The 17,040-nt window shown below is 34.8% G+C and overlaps 1 long non-coding RNA gene and 1 pseudogene across 1 annotated transcript; both read right to left on the bottom strand.

The window, feature by feature from the left end:
- Window positions 1-10,840: 10,840 nt before the first annotated feature.
- Window positions 10,841-14,315, bottom strand: LOC120170811 (annotated as a pseudogene).
- Window positions 14,316-14,595: 280 nt separating this feature from the next.
- On the bottom strand, window positions 14,596-16,109 carry LOC120170851. The gene is made up of 3 exons (XR_005520822.1): window positions 16,005-16,109; window positions 14,978-15,047; window positions 14,596-14,681 (listed from the first exon to the last, which is right to left on the bottom strand). It is a non-coding gene; the product is annotated as an uncharacterized LOC120170851 (long non-coding RNA).
- Window positions 16,110-17,040: the final 931 nt, after the last annotated feature.

Genomic DNA, 17,040 nt, shown 5'->3' with positions numbered 1-17,040 from the left:
AGCTGTATATATACACACACACACATCATTGAAAAAGCTTTGGAAATAAAATTGAAAACTCGTTCTTCAGCCCTTAAAGATTTTTCATCTAAGGCTCTAAACCTGAGCTCCAAACCCTATTTTAAGTGGGGGTGAACGCGACGCCTTCGTGTGAATTTATTCAACTTGCGGGCCTAGCAAGTAGCCTTCGGGATTCATATACCTTATGTCTTCGTGAGAATTTATTCACCGTGTGGGCATAAGGGAATGTGTCCTCTCGAGTTTAACTTAGTCCACACAAGCCTGTAATGGGTTTAGGACTAAGGGTCTGGTAAGCCCAAGGGGCACCGGTAAGGAGAACTCGGGTACCGTTTTTTAGAACCTAAACCGAGAGACTATAGAGAATTAGAGCCTACCCCAAAACCACATTCAAAACCTAGGATGTTTTTACCCTAACCTTTCTATTTGTTTGTCTTTCTACTTTTCGTTTTTTCTTTCATCATTTATTTATTTTATTTTATCATTTTTATTCTGTTAATTTTTTGCCTTTGTGTTTGTTTTAAAGCACTTGCATCATTTAAAAGAGGTGTTGATCCACCAAAAACGTGTTTGTTAAGCATGAATAATCTGTATTAATGGACAAAGGGATTGTAATACAAGATATGAAAATACAAAGGACAGTTTACAAGGTGACTATGTGTCACATTCAATCCAGAAGATGTGGTGCCCACAATTGAAGAGTATATCACTCTGTTGCATTATAAGTTACTCAGAATGAACTGGGTCTACACCAAGCACAATGAAAGTCTATCTTTGAAGAACTAACTGACAGAGGTTGCAGGGGCAAGATGAAGGTTATTGATCTTGGGAGTCCCTTCAAAGAAAACAATGGCAAAGCGATAGCTGAAATTGGAGACTATTGCTGACACAGACAAATGAACTTCATATAGTTCTTATCGATTGAGGGCTCCAATGACGTATTCGCTGGGAATAGGTTCAACAAAGGATAAATGCCAGAGAAGCGGTCATTCGGGACTTCTTGGGCCAATACAAAAAGCAACTCAACATTTGCACGGTTCATCCAGAGAAGCCAAAGAGGTTCAACAGGTTATTCAACCGGTGACAAAAGAAGGCAGAAGACTAGTCAACATGTCAGAAGCTGTCAGGATATTTTTTGTCTCTTAAAAGATAAAACACTTTTGTCACCAATAAAGATTATTCATAATAACATACACATTTTTTGGATCAATGTCTCGGATATTTCATGCATTATGCATTTAGACATATTTTGCATTTTGTTATTTTCTTTGCATTCACATTAAACTAACGGAATAATGCTTTAAAAAAAAGGAATAAATATTGGATACACCACCTCAAGCGTTGGACACACCCCATCCGTATAACACTCGCTTGAAAAAGAGTCAAATGGAGGCTAGAATCATTCAGATCGAAGAGAATATGGAAAAATTACAGAAAGCGCTAGAAGATAAAATGACTCAGAACTGTAAGAGTACCCTGGATTCCATCACGAGAAGCCATGAGTCCTTAGTCGACCAAAACGTGGCTAAGTTGTATGGTTTACAACAAGCAAGCAAGTGCACCCGAAGTAGGTACGTCTGAGGGGATAACCATATCACCGACCCCGCAGGTGGTTATTTCACCCGAGATCATACCCGGATCGCAAGAAAACTCTTCTTCTACCAAAGGAAAAGCATCATCTGCTGCGAAGGGGCAAACTTCCAAAACTTATCCTGGCAACCATCCGGATGATTACAATATCCCAGATTTCGATGAAGATGAAAAGCAAAAAAGATGGTAGAGAAGATCAGAATGCTAGAAGATCAGATGAAGATGGTCCAAGGGGACTATGATTATTATGGAGTGGACGCAATGGAATTGGGTCTGGTTCCGATCTAGTGCTTCCACCAAAATTCAAAGTCTTGGAGTTCGAGAAGTTCGACGGGAACAGCTACCCTTTAGCCCATATCACTATGTTCTGTCGGAAGATGACAGGATATGGGGGAAATGGCCAACTCCTGATCCATTGCTTTCAGAAGAGCCTGTCCGGTTCAGCTAGCCGGTGGTACAACCAGCTCAGTCGAACTCATATCAAGACGTGGAAAGACTTAGCCAATTTTTTTTTGAGCAATACAAGCATATTAATGATATGAGACCAGACCGGGTTATGCTACAAAGCCTGAAGAAAAAGCACAATGAAAGTTTCCGAAAATACGCACAGCGATGGAGGGATTTGGATATGCAAGTTCATCCACCTTTGGATGAAAAGGAAACTAGGAAGTTATTTGTACAAACCCTGAAGACACCTTACTTCAGGCACCTAGTGGCAATCACATAGGAAGTTTCTCAGATCTAGTTATGGCTGGTGAGATAATCGAGCTAGCTATAAAACAAGGAAAAATTAAGGGAATGGACTCCAGTAAGAGGCCTCCCATGAAGAAAAAAGAGTAAGAGATCAACAATGTCAACACCTACAACACTAACAAAGGTGTTACGATCCCAACCACTGCAGTTGTACCATCTGGTACTTCTAAACGAACTCAGAGAGAACTAAGGAATAAAAGGGAATCTTACCTGACTAATCTGGGGATTAGACCTCATAATGTCTTCCATAAAAAGACTCGCATCAGTCCAATCCCAATGACTTATGATGAGTTGCTCCCAATGCTAGTTGAGAAGAATTTTGTGACTCTGGTTCAATCCAAACCTATAGAGGCCCCATATCCTGAAGGCCATGATATTAACGCCACATGCAGTTATCATATCGGGAGTTCAGGGCACACTACTGAGAACTGTGGGGTATTGAAACGTAAGGTCTAAGATCTGATCGATTCAGGGGCATTGACTTTCATTGAGTAATGAGGCATTGATCGAGTTGATTGGGGCATCCATCATGACTTTTGTTGTGTTCTCATCTTGTTTGAAATTGTTCTTCTTTTATGCTTCTTATGTTCAAAAGTCACTTGACGTTCAAACATTTTAAATAAAATGATTCTTTCTGAGAAAATGAGCAACTTTTAATCTTGAATTCCTTGAATATCACCTTAATTAAAAGCTGCTTAATAATTGAGGTTGTAAATCTTTGACAAATGAAAAGATTGAACCCTATAAAACAAAAACCCCTTGATCCTAATTTAAAAGATACATCAGACTACATACTCTTCTCTTATAGGGACCGAGCTCGTTTTCTCTTCTCATGAAGAGTATGTCAAAGGTTTGGTATTCAGGTATGTGTTAGGAGCGAACAAAATGGGGCAACTAGCATATGAGATTGCAAAAACTAATTGGTTTCTACTTATGTTAATGACGTTCAGTGATGATCATGATCTTCTCAGATGGAATGGTAAAATAGATGAATCTAGTTTAGGTCAGTTGCTTGGGAATTGAACTCTAACGATGAGATATTCTGACCTTCAAAAACACCTAGACTATAACAGGTTCTTCTTAACAAACTTAAGAAATTGGGCCCGTATACCCACATTAATATTATTTATATACAATAAAGCTTGAGTTGTCCCTCTAGAGCAATTGGTTAAACACCCCGGCTTTATGGATAATATTCAGGTAGCTTGATAAAGGTGATTATACTATACAATAAAGTTTGAGATGTCCCTCACAAGGCAATTGGTTAAACGCCCCAGCTTTATGGATAAGATTCAACTAACCTGATAAAGGTATTTACATATTGAGCTGTCCCTCTAGAGCAATTAGTAAAACGCCCCGGCTTTATGGATCCAGCTAGCCATTTAAAGGAAAATTTAACTAAGGAGTTTTGGTAAAATGGACTAAGGGATTTAAGGAACACCTATGAAGCTTGAACAAATGGAAGATTTCAGAGAACTAAAATAGAAGTGTTCTAATAGGTCTAGCCATTGATTATGCTAGTTGTTTCATTTTCTTCGCCTCCAATCAAAATGCCAAATCAAGAAAGAGGGGATTGACATGGTTTTCGCGATGATCGAATCGATGAAACAAACCTTAATAACCCACCTCTAAACAAACTTTTTCGGTATTGATATTTGTCAAAGATTTGCAGCTATCAAAGCTTAAAAGAGAATTTGATTATTTTGATATCCAATAAACTCTTGTTTTATGATTTGTTTCAATTATGAAACCTAGAAGGAGGCAATATTTTTCAAAACTCCTTTTGATATTTTTCAAAATTTTGAAAATTCAAAGAAAAAAGCATTTTCAAACAAGATGAGTTCTCTTGAAGCATGTCTTGGAAATCAACGAATATCTATCTGAAGCTCAAGATTGAAGCTGGGGTAGGAGAAGCCAATTTTTTGGGGCAAAATTTGTTGGAGTAAGGAAAATAAATTGTCTTAGGTTGAGGTTTACAAGAGTACACCCTGGTGGAAATGAAGACAAACTGAGTCAGAGATAAAATGAAGATTATTCCCTTCACATATCAATATTTTGTCATCAGATTTAAGCATATTGAAGAATCCAAGATCAAGAATCAGAAATTTAAGATTCAGCATCAAGAGTCATCGAGACTGGCAACCAGAGATTGAGATTTCTCTCCAAACCCTAAAATAACATGTTTCGCATATACATTTTAGAAATACAAAAGAGCATTGCATTCATAGCATTGCATATGTATAATTTTGCTTATTCATGCTAGAGTCAATTTCAACTTCTCAGCGAAAGATATTGAACTCAAAAGAAGTGCAATTTACAAGTGGATCTAAACTTCACAACGAAGAACATCCAATTAAAAGCTCAATTTCACAGCGGATGAGCCATCCACGATTTCAATTTCAGGAAGAAGGATATCATGCCCGATGGAGTGATCTAGTGTCACAACAAACATGTCATCCGTAGATTTGACTTCCTTAAGTCAACGATTAAAGCTTCTGAAAGGATTTCTTTAACATGCATGAACAGGTAGATTATCGATCACCTTTGAGATTGTTTCTCTCGAAACAAGGGGTCGCCTCGCTCAAGACTAATTTACTCAAAACAAAGTTTTGTATCTCTTGAGACAATTTCTCTTAAAACAAATTTTATCTCTCTTGAGACATTTTCTCTTAAAATAAATTTTGTCTCTCTTGAGACGATTTCCCTTTAAACAAAAACTTTGAATTTGTTTTCCTCGAAACAAAGTCTTTGAATCTGTTTTCCTTAAAACAAAGTCTTTGAATCTGTTTTCCTTAAAACAAATTTCGTCTCCCTTGAGATATTTTCTCTTAAAACAAATTTTGTCTCTCTTGAGTCTGTTTCCCTTGAAACAAAAACTTTGAATTTGTTTTCCTTGAAACAAAGTTTTGTCTCTCTTGATATAGTTTTACTCAAAAAAAAATTGTCTCTCTTGAGACATTCTCTTAAAACAAATTTTGTCTCTCTTGAGACAGTTTTCCTTGAAACAAAATCTTTGAATATGTTTTCCTTAAAACAAATTTCGTCTCCCTTGAGATAGTTTCTTTTAAAACAAATTTTGTCTCTCTTGAGACAATTTCCCTTGAAACAAAGTTTTGGCTTTCTTGAGACTATTTATCTTGAAGCACCAATCTTTGAAATTGTTTCCCTTGAAACCCAAAAAAAAGATATTTTAAAGTGTTTCTCTTGAAACACAAAAAACCTTTGGAATGATTTCTCTTGAAACACACAAAAAAACCTTTGAAAATGTTTCTCTTGAAACACCAAACCTTCGAGCTCATTTGCGCTCAGCTCAAAGGCACATCCTTTACAGCATAGCTTAAGTCGAGGAAAGTTATCTGTCAACGAAGACCTTTCGAGTTCGATCTCATTCAGCTTGAGTGCCTATCAACCACTTGGTGAAGTCAATGAATTATTTTCCAGTCGAATTTTCAAACCAAGGTCTTTAAACCGAGAAGAAGACCGGAGTTGACTACAATTTGGCAACGAGAAGCCACACTCCGATTCAAATTCTAAATTGCGGCTTCAATTCCATTTCAAGATGGACCCGACTTTGCAACTAAGGAGTCATTCACAACTCAACCTCACGACGAGGGAGTCATTTCAGGATTCAATCAGTTTCAGTATCGGGTTTCAACTCTATAACAGAGGACATTCGATATGGCCGAAATTTGTGTCTTTTAATCTTTACTCTATTTTCGTTACACGATAATGAGCAAAGAGGGGCAGCTGAAGACACTTAATTTCGACCGTAGAAATTATAAATCATGATATTATCATGTAATATTATAAATTATAATACATACATTTATTTACATTTTGTTTTTTCTACAGGTCCAAAAATTACAAGTGGCCCAACAGATGGGACAAGGCCCAACAACCAAAACCCAAACAACGCTGACCCAAGACCCGTTCCAAAATCAGGGTTTCAAAAAAACCCTAATGCGCCGCAACTCCCATAGTCGCATGGTCAGCAGCCCGCGTCCAGCTCCTTCCTCTCCGATTCTTCTGATGATCGTGACTCCAACAACCCTGAATCGACCGACATTATGCAAGATATCAACATCAACAACCAAAGCAAGAGAAGTGGTCTCATTAGGACTCTATTTGTACTAAAAATAGTATACTATGTTTTTTATAAATGTAACACGCCATATCACACACAGAGGAGAGTTTACACAATTTGCACATATTACACACGCAAAATAGCCGAGAATCAAAAGCACTTGTAACATTAGAAAATACGAAATAAAGGCAAAAATTTGAGCAAAACTACGAGCAATATCAAGGCAAAACCGAAACTTTTTTTGAGTGTTTGTGAAGAGTAAAAGGTAAAGTTCATACCTTTCTTCGTTTTGGTGGCTTGCATGTCGTTCCTTCCATGTTATTTTTTATTCAAACCATAAAAAAAAGGTTTTACGGCCGAGGAACAAAGTGAGGCCATTCTTTTTTTTCGAGATCTTTCTTCCTAGATCTACGCTTTTTCGGGATGATTTTTGGAAAACGATTTTGATTTTTGAAAACGAAATTTGAAAAGCATTTAAAAAAGCAAAAAAAAGAGGTTTTTGTTGCCGATGAACGGTGGCCGGCGCCGTTCAACGACGGCCAACGAGGTGGCGCGGTGACCGGTTTCTGGAAACCACGGTCGTGTCTTCATCCCTCAAGAACACGCGAAGAACATTTAGAGGATTTTGTTTTGATCCGTTTTGAACCAAATGAAAATTATGAGAAGTGTTAATGGCTTTTAGGCTTTATATGAACCCGATCCAGCCCTCCGACCCGACCCATTAGCAGCTAGACCCGCGTGTTTTTGAATAAAATAGGGTAAACTACTCTTTTGTTCCCTCGTCGTTTTTAAAGCGTTATCTTGACCCCTGAATTGAGTTTATATCTTAATATTTCTTTATAATTTGAACTCTAATGTGGTTCCTTCGATTTAATCCCTACGCAATTTAATTTTTTTATTTTTTTTATTTTCTCATTTTTATATTACATTATATTATATATTCATATATTTTTCTTTCTTAACTTATTTATTTATATATATATATATATATATATTTAATTATATTTTTTTACTTTTTATATTTCTTTATTTTTGGTTTTTTACTATTATTATATATTTTACATATTTTTTCATCTTTATTTTATTTTATTATTTTATTCTTTTTTCCCTTTACTTATTTTCTATATTTTACCTTTATTTTCATTTTTATCACGTTTATTTTCTTTATCCTTATTTTATTTACTTTTCTTTACCTTTACTTTATCTTTTTCATTTTCTTTATTTTTTTCTTCATATTATGTCATGCATTTTATTTGTTTTTATTTCATTGTCTCTAGTTTTTTTCATTATTTTTTATCTAACATGTTTCTTGGTTTCTTAAGGGTACACTTTTAAGTTAATCAAAGGTAAATAATTCAGATCAGTTGTTACCTTTTCTAATTAAACCTGCAATTTTCTTAACGTAAGACAACTGGAAATTATGTAGTACCGAAATGGCAGTTCAAGGGTGCTAACTCTTCCTTGACTGTAACCTGATTCCCAAATCCGACACATCTTTGGAAAGACGCAGATCAGGTAATAAATAGGGTATCCGATCAACCCATTTGTTTTAAAATAAATGATCGGTGGCGACTCCATATCATTTTCCTAAGTTCGAAGCTCAATTCCGGACCCAGCCGAAAACGGTTCCGACAAGGTTCTCAAAACTCTAACGATTTGTTGAGAAATCCTAAAGATAAGAGCGTAGAAAGAGCTAAAAAAATTACTTCAAAATTGATGTGATCCATCAATAAAGGATGGAGGTCATAGTATAATAAATTAAAACATTCAATACTAGCTTCATAAAACTTTATATATTAATTATATGAAATATCGATAAAGAGAATAATACGCTAAACAAAATTGTCTTAAGTTGTGATAATAATACGAAAGATCCTAAATTTCTAAACCACTAGCATTTGGATAATCTTAAGAATTAAATTACTAAACCACTAGCATTTGTGATAGTCTTAAGAAAGATCCTAAATTACTAAACTACTAGCATGTGTCCTCGTTTGTTTCTTCGGCCCATTTTCCTTAATTTTAGTCGCTCGCATGGGCCAAAATATAGGTTAGACAAGAAATACGTACTAATTTAGATTATTTTATATATGATTATTTTGATCTGAATTTAAAGACTCGTTGATCTGAATTTAAACTTTATCTAATCAATATAATAGTAAAAAAAACAACCAAACACAAATTGATTGAAACCTAAATTAATTCAAATATAGAAAAATAAAAAAATAATTAGAATTCAAAATTATATAAAAACCTATAATTAAATTACCCAACTTTAAAAAAAATAAACTCCAAATAGCTAAACTTAATATAATCCAAACTCAAAATCATCTAGCTAAACCAATTTGTGCCATCCACTGACAAGTCCAATATCAATTCGATCAGGTTTAATAAATCTTACAAAGTCCAAAGCATAAAATTTCACAAAGGCCAAATTTACGTAATCAGTTCAATCACTCGGCAGATCCGAAAACATTAAAGAGGAAAAAAAATTCAATCATATTTTTGCTTGGTAGTATAATGTAAAAATGTCAAATTCCAATTTTGAGACCTATAAAACATCTGTGTATAATGTATACTTGAGAGCCAAGCACTTAACCTAGGAAAAGGAACTAAAATGAACCCTCAATCACGCAGATTGGGTAGTTAACAAATGAACAACCCTACTAATATATGGATCTAACGTTTGAGCTATCGGAATTTCCCACTTTTATACACCAAGCAAGTCTTCTTGCAAATCGATCCAAGCTCATTTTCAGCCCTCCTTTTTCGACATTTAGGCTGAGAAACCGAAGCTTGGGAAGAGACCGGAATTGCTGTATCGGATTGAGCCGGAGTTGAACAGATTTGGGGAAGAATGAGGTTGGTAAAGTCTTGAAGGGGTACTCTTAATCTTCTTCTTTGTTTGTTGGAGGATGAAGGTTTCGCGAGAACAAATGTAGACTGTTTAGAGGACAAAGGAGGGATGTTCTCCTTGTTGTCATTTTCATTGAGGGAGACAACAGCCATTTGATTTTTGAATATGAGAGAGGAGGAGGAGGATGTGAGTGAGTGTTGGAATGGTGGAGAAGAAGAGAGACATAAGTAATGGTGGGTCTTGGAGGGGAGTTAGTGAAATATTTCAATTGAAACTTCAAAGCTGGTTTGCAATTTTTCACATCTTTTTTAAGTTTTGGTTTCGTGGTGGGAATTTTGGTGGGTTGAATCAGAGAAAAATGGTTTTAGTTTGGGAATATTGTTTATGGAGGGAAGGTTGGAGCCGGAATCATATTTCATGCTTCTTTTTTGTTTTTGTAAGGCTTGAAAAATGGCTGCTGTGAAAATTACCCATAGAAAAGCGCGCGTTTTTTAATTTTAATTCTGTACAAATTGGGGCACCACCGCACGAGGAGGGAAGAGTTGAACATTTTACTTTTACAACTGGAATGGGCTGGACCTTACCATTTTCACTATTCCTCTGATTGGAATTCAGCCTTTTTGGTTGGGCTTTAACGGTGTATACAGTTTTACTCAATTCGAATTTGACAATATCTATCCAATCTGATCCAGTTGTCATTAAAGTATTGGAGCAATAGTAATATTGAATAAGAATGGTTATGATCCAGATCGAATCGGATTTTCGGTTCACTTAAATTTGATTCGAGTAAAATATCTTTTCAATAGTAATTCAATCCGATCTAGGTTTAGAGAAAATTTAACCGGTTTGAAATTTGACCCGATTTTTAAGGTAAAAATTTATACTTAATATGATTCGACACATTATTTTTATTAGTTAAAATAAAGATCTAATTAAAATATATATAGATAAAATGATATTATAAAAATCATCCCTAAATATATAAGGGTCAATTATATAGATAAAATGATATTATAAAAATCATCCCTAAATATATAAGGGTCAATTATATTATTATTTCGGGGCATGTATATTTCACCTTAAATCCAAACCCGATCAACCTTCTCTTTCAAAAAATTCAATCTGACCCGATTTATAATTTAAAAAAAATATATTCTATATAATCAAGTTAAAGCGGTCGAGTTTGGGTCAAAATGCCTATCCCTAGTATTGAAGCGTTGGTGCTTTTACTAATAGGTTAGGGTTCAAAAATCTTACCATGAGAAACTGTAAATCATATTAAACAATCTACATGATTTAATGAAGTTCTAGATTGATAACTGTTCAGTACCTACAATTGATTGCATTGTAAAGTTTCAGTTACTTCAATGAGTAATAGAAAAACACGCATCCTGTTTCTGATAATTGAATGGAGCAAGAACATATCAAATAAAGCAGGGGAGAAGTTTGAATTACCATGCGTCTTTATGTATGTGTTAGAGATGAGAAAGATACCTTATATGGGCATACAAGTGTGGTCCGTGCCTCCGATCAAGTACTCAAGTTGGCATTTCCTTGGAAAGCAATAGCTCAGCAAATTTCTGAACCACATGAACGTTCTTAATCGTGAAGGAATGTGCAACACTAATTACAACAAATGTAAGCAGAGAAAATCTTATGAATGCAAAATAATACAAAATGGGAAGGATATCTTCTCTTTATGGATGGGATGGTTAAGCATCAGTAAATTGCTGTTGTTCACAATAGCCCGAACCATGAGTTCTTTGGCTTCCTCGTGTTTCTTTTTCAGAATGTTGCATATCTGCGAACAAAAACATCAAATTTATACCAAATATCTCATCCTCTGATGTGTTTTATTTTGAAATGAAATGCATCATTAACATAATATAAAATTCAAAGAACCATCTTTTGCTTGATGTGTTTTACTTACATCATCAAGCTCCTTTCCATAAGCTTCAGCCTTTTCCACATTTTTATCATGTTCTATGACCGAAGAAAACCCCAGTTCTGTCATAATCACCTCTCGAGGAATTTCAGATCTGGAGGTCAGATGATCACAGAGAACATTCTCTATTGAAACCTCCATGCAATTGTTATGATCTTGAACCTAGCATAGCCATTTAATGTGATTAAAGTCAAGAGTTTACCAAATATTTTCCGCCCTTTTTATGCAGAAATGTTTAAGTTCGGTTGAACTGATACCTCTTTATTAGCAACTCTTTCAAAAGATTCTGTATTCCTGCAGATTTGTTTAAAAAAATGTGTTATTCTAGCGAAGAAGACTGCGGATTGGTTAATATGTGTGTAGAGTTCAAAAGCAGCAAGACCTGCTTTCAGTTGGTGATTGCGAAATCCTTTTGAGGGGTTTCAACAATACCCTGTCTCTATTTGATTCCTACAGAACAGCTTTGAGAGAATATTAGTGATACATCGTATTAACTACATGAACACAATACTATTTCAATGACGTCATATTTAAAGATAATTCTACACTTTTTGGTGAAAAATATAATTTTGCATCAGAAAAATATGAGAGAACCTGAAATGTTTTCCGCTTCAAGGAAGGGAGCTTTGGTGTTTGTTTCTCAGGAAAACCAGCAGGAAGGACAATCTTTGATGTATTTCCTGGGGTATCCTTCTTTCGTTCTAATTTTCTCAATGAACTGGTTTCCTTCTGAGAACCCAGAGGATTTACCTTTGTTCCTATACTTCTACATTGAGAAGAGGCCAAACTTCATTACAAAAAGTTAACCGAGAATCCCTCATATAAAGGCCTTAAAAAACATCTAGCTTGATAATTCAGCATCACACCTTGTGCTTTTGAAGCTAGAAAGAGTAGATGCTTTCTTGGCAATTTTATGTGCTTCAGAATGAAATTTTGAGATCTGAACGGAGTCTATTTTTGGAACCTGGAGATTGGGATTCACTGATGTGTGGATACTAGATTCAGTTGTCTTCTCAGCATGATTAGGGGATTAGCATTCAAACTGCAAGGAATCCAAACAAGTTTGCACAGTTAGTCCACAATTTCTTACAGGTTCCAAAGAAAAAACAAATAGATCAAGTAATAGAAGATTCTAACTACAAGATAATATGTGTATTAAGTTCTTCAAAGGAACCACCAAAATTATCACTACTACCATAAATGCCTCACCTGATATCACTAGAACGTCCAATATTGTTTTCACTTTTAAGCAAAACAGGCCTCCCTTCTTTTAAGTCTTGTGAATGTAATTTTGAATAATCAATCAGTTTTCTTCCACTTTGTGCTTCACTAGCTTCAGAGCCCTCCCTGGTGAAGATGCAAATAGTCTAAAAAGCCTGTCTATCTTGGAAAACACTACTTAAAGTTATTAGAGAAAGCATGTCACACCTTTTCTCATATGTGGTGTATAAATGCATGTCACCAATTTTTTTCCTGATAAATGTGGAAACCTCTTTTCCAGTTTCTGATGGCTGATGCAATTGAGATTTGTTTTCCTCTGGTCTTCTGAAAAACCTTGAGCGAATTTCCCCAGCTTCTTTGTCTTTTTCTGCAGAAAGTTCAGCGGCTGTTGGTTCACTGCATCTAATAAATCAAATTTAGCTGCAGTTCTAGACTTTTATAAAAGTTTTAATGAATTATCAGTTCTAATCGTAGAACATGTTAGTATCAATAGCAAGCGTTTCTCAATCAATGTAATTTTTAGTAGTTACAGTAGCAGATACAGTTATGTATATTTCTTCTTTTCAATCCTCCAACAACTAATATATTATTAAAATCATTATCAACGATACCTCCATTCACATAGTTCAACTAGAAAATCACAAATTAGAGCACTTCAATAGTTAAACAAGGATGACGCATTATTACAAGAATTTTCAATTATCTGACCTGTCCAATGAAACAGAAGGAAGTTTGGGAGCCGGAGTCTGGATATCCTTCCAGGGTGCAATATTGTCTAAATTTTCTGTTGATAAGCTTGAAGTGGAACCTTCCTTCACAACTTTTTCGTCTTGCACTAATTGGTTTTCTTCTATTTCTGCTTGAATATTGCCACCTGTCCCATTTCTTTCATCTCTATAATTCTCTGATAGCGGAAATGAATTCTTCTGGTGCAACTTTTCATGAATGGAATCCTCATTGATTACCACTTTGTCACTGACATTTTTCTCTGAACCTGAACTGGTTTCTTTTCTTCTTCCCTGAGAACAAACTTCTGCCTGAACGTCTGAAATAGTTTCAGGGTTTGAATTGTTCCCACTGCAGGAATCCATGGGTGACCATTGTAAGGACTGCTGATCATAGAGTTCTGATGCAACGTCCTTGTCTGGAGGACTTGATTTATATGTTTCTTTGGCATTGGTTTCCTCAGATTTATCTGGAACATTTCTTGATTCTTGTGCCGTAACCAATTTTTCTGGATCAGGTCCCTGTGCAGGAACTTCTTTTGAGGGACAAGGGTTATCTATGGAATCACAAGCTTCGGCTCGACCCTTGGACGTCTCAGCCTTTGAATTGGCTGCATCCCTTGGTTCTGGAAGTCTTGCAGTTATGCAATCATCCTCTAGTGCCTGGTCAACTTTAGAAACGCCAATACCCTCTGAAGCAGATGCTTTGCTTTCCTGGTTTTTCTTACGAGTCTTCTCTCCTTTATTTAGGGTTGAATCAAAATCAAAGTCATCCAACCTGCAACAGATACGATGTACAGGCTAAAAAATAAAAATGATTGTGAAATAGACGTATATCTTCCTGCAAAACAATATTAAAGCAAAAGCTTAAACATGTGACGATTGAAACATAAAAGAACTATACACTCACTCATTGAAATTAAAAGAGAAGTTTAAGCCATTTTTTTTCTCTTGTTGCTTCCCAGTATCAGTTTCCTCTTTAGGTTTTTCCTTTGCTTTTGCATCCTTTTTTGCGGGTGATGAGAAATCAAAATCAGGCATGTCCCGTTTGAATGATGGTAACTTGCCAAAATCGTCATCCAGATTAAAATCGTCATCCCTGAAAAGAACAAATATCTTCATACCTCAGTAATTCATCCGACTGGTAGAAATAATTTCTGCTGCAAACAGCACAAGGGTGAGTGATGACATCCATACAGAGAAGGCACCAAAATTGGTAAAGTGAAGTAACAAATAAAAGAAAGACAATACATTAGTACACTATTCCATCATATGATATGCAGAATAGACAAACTGTGCTAGGTTCTGATGCCATATAACGAGACCCTCATTTTTCAATGACAATTAAAACCCCAAGAATTGGGAACACTTACACCTTGTCAAAGTTGAACGCCTTTTTATTGCCCCTTGTGGTTGTCTCAAAGTTAAAATCCATATCATCATCTTTCATTTTCCAGGAGCTAAGGAAATCTTTACCAATATCCTCATCTGTTTTAAGTGGAAAGTGGGTTCTCAGTACACACGTCTTATGAATTATTGAAAAAGGTGATACTAGAAAGACTTACTGAATCATCTTTTAGGATTGATTTACTTAACTTTTCTACTCTTGGGAGATTCCAGAGAAATCAATCATAAAAGGTTAAGGGTAGTGTTTCTAATAACGTCTTCATTAAGAAACCACAGTTAATCATAGCTACCCAACTACTATAGAGTTGCAATCTCTTGTTAATTTTTTCATTCATTCTAAAGCATTTTTTTCTTATTTTTAGAATGCCAAGGAATACCTATCACTGATATTTTCTCCTTTGATTTTGAATCCACAGCTGAAGAAGTTGCCTTCTTTGGCTCTGCCATCTCCAAGCAACATTCATAAATAGTTATTTTCAACTGCAGTCATCAAAAAGACTTGAGAAATCAATATGAATTGGAATAGGAAAGAAAGCCAAGAAACAAATTGGTGTTGCAGCAGCGTACCGAATATTCTTAGTTTTAATCAATGACGTCAAGTGTAAGAAAAAGAAGAGATGGTATGATACTTTAGTTTCACTACAGGCAAGTAAAGTATCAACATGATAGAAACAGTTGGATGTAAGCAAACGAGATCAACCACATTTGAATCATATGCTGTTGTTGATCACATTACAATTCAGAAGGAGCAACAGTCAATGGACCAAACTTCAGTCATGCTATCGTAGCAGTTCACTTATTAGATGTAAGCAAACTAAGCGCTTTAGTGGTTATGGAGCAACGGGCTACCTAACACCTATGAGGTTCCTTTTCAAATTTATAACATACAAAATATTTCATAATTCATTATAAAGCAGTTATACTAGCAACTTCTCATAATCAAATTAATTGAGAAATCCACCATCAATGAGATCTAATATTATTAAAGCAATGTAAACATAAACTATGCATTTACAGTAAACGAGTAATTAGTAAAATCAAGCTCAAACACAACATGATTATATATAAAATCAAAATACCTGAGCTGTTCAACAACAACAAAAATCCAGGCCAAATGGGAAACATGAAAGAGAAAACACATTCAATAGAAGGAAAATATAGAGACGGTGATAATCAAAGAAACACATATGAGCTAAAATTGAAACGAAACTGATTCAAAGCCTAAAATGGCTTCAAATTCACCAAAACAATCGATCAGCGAAATGACGTTATCTAAAGGGAAAACGAAAGGTCAATTCAAATCAATTTTCTGAAAAATTAAAAACAAATTCTTAATAAATCGATCTAAAATTTAAACTCTAGAATGTTGCAAAATCTAAATAAACTCTAGATCTTTAATTTTACAAGGTGTACTGTTTGAATTGGAGCGAGAGAAAGTGAGGAAACTTGCGTCGTTAATCTTGGTGAGAAATTGTTAGAAAACGAGGCTGTTTGGCAGGAAAGAAGATTGGGGAAGGAAAATGTGGGTTTTGTTGGCTTCCCTTGCGTTCAAATGTGCTCTGCATTTATACTATAGCTCCAATTGTTGACGAGGCGGGAGCTTGTGGAGTGAGGACAAGCTTTCAAGTAACCGTTTCTTAGGTCAAATTATTTTATTAGTTCCTATACTATATAAGAGGTATAGATTTAATCCTTATGCTCTCATTTGATATTTTTAATCTTCATACTTCTTTGAACAATATTAAATAAAGTTTAAACCATAAAATGATGCTCGTTAAGTCAAATAATTTAAATTCTTTTAGATTTAATTTTATTTGATTCAATCTCGTACTCAATATTATATTCATTAGCATAATATTAATAATTAATTTAAAAATGTTAAAGTATACTCCCTCCGTCCAACTAAATGTATCTTTTTTTTGTTTTTAAAATTATCTCATTCAAAGTATCTTATTAGAAAATTTAACAAATAACAACACTTATATTTCTTTTTTTATCTTTATATCCATCTATTTTATACTTATCAAAACAAATTTGTTAAATTTATCAATCATCTTTTAGGGATAATTTTATCATTTCTCTTGGTCAAATATATCTCCTAAAATTATGTGCATAGTCAATATCAGACACAAATAATGGGATGGAGGGAGTAATTAATTTTAAAATAAATAAATAAATCATCATTAGGTTATCTCAAAATATTTTTTTGATTGTTACCAATAGAATTGAATTAAGTGGTATGCATCTTGATATACTTAAGGTCTAGAGTCTGAGTTCTTGTGTATGCAGAAAATCCTCGTTAGGATACTCACTTATCATAATCAGACGTATTACGTAGGTCGATCTGGATTAATTAATACGAAATCTTGAAATCGAGAGAGCAATTAAAAAATATTTTTCATCGTTTAAGGTTTAAAAAGTTATAAAGTGACTATTAACA

The sequence above is a fragment of the Hibiscus syriacus genome, unplaced genomic scaffold (assembly GCF_006381635.1).
Source record: "Hibiscus syriacus cultivar Baekdansim isolate YM2019G1 unplaced genomic scaffold, ASM638163v2 tig00111794_pilon, whole genome shotgun sequence".
Taxonomy (NCBI): Eukaryota; Viridiplantae; Streptophyta; class Magnoliopsida; order Malvales; family Malvaceae; genus Hibiscus; species Hibiscus syriacus.
The sequence above is the reverse complement of the archived record's forward strand: the minus strand, read 5'-3'. Positions and strand labels throughout refer to the sequence as shown.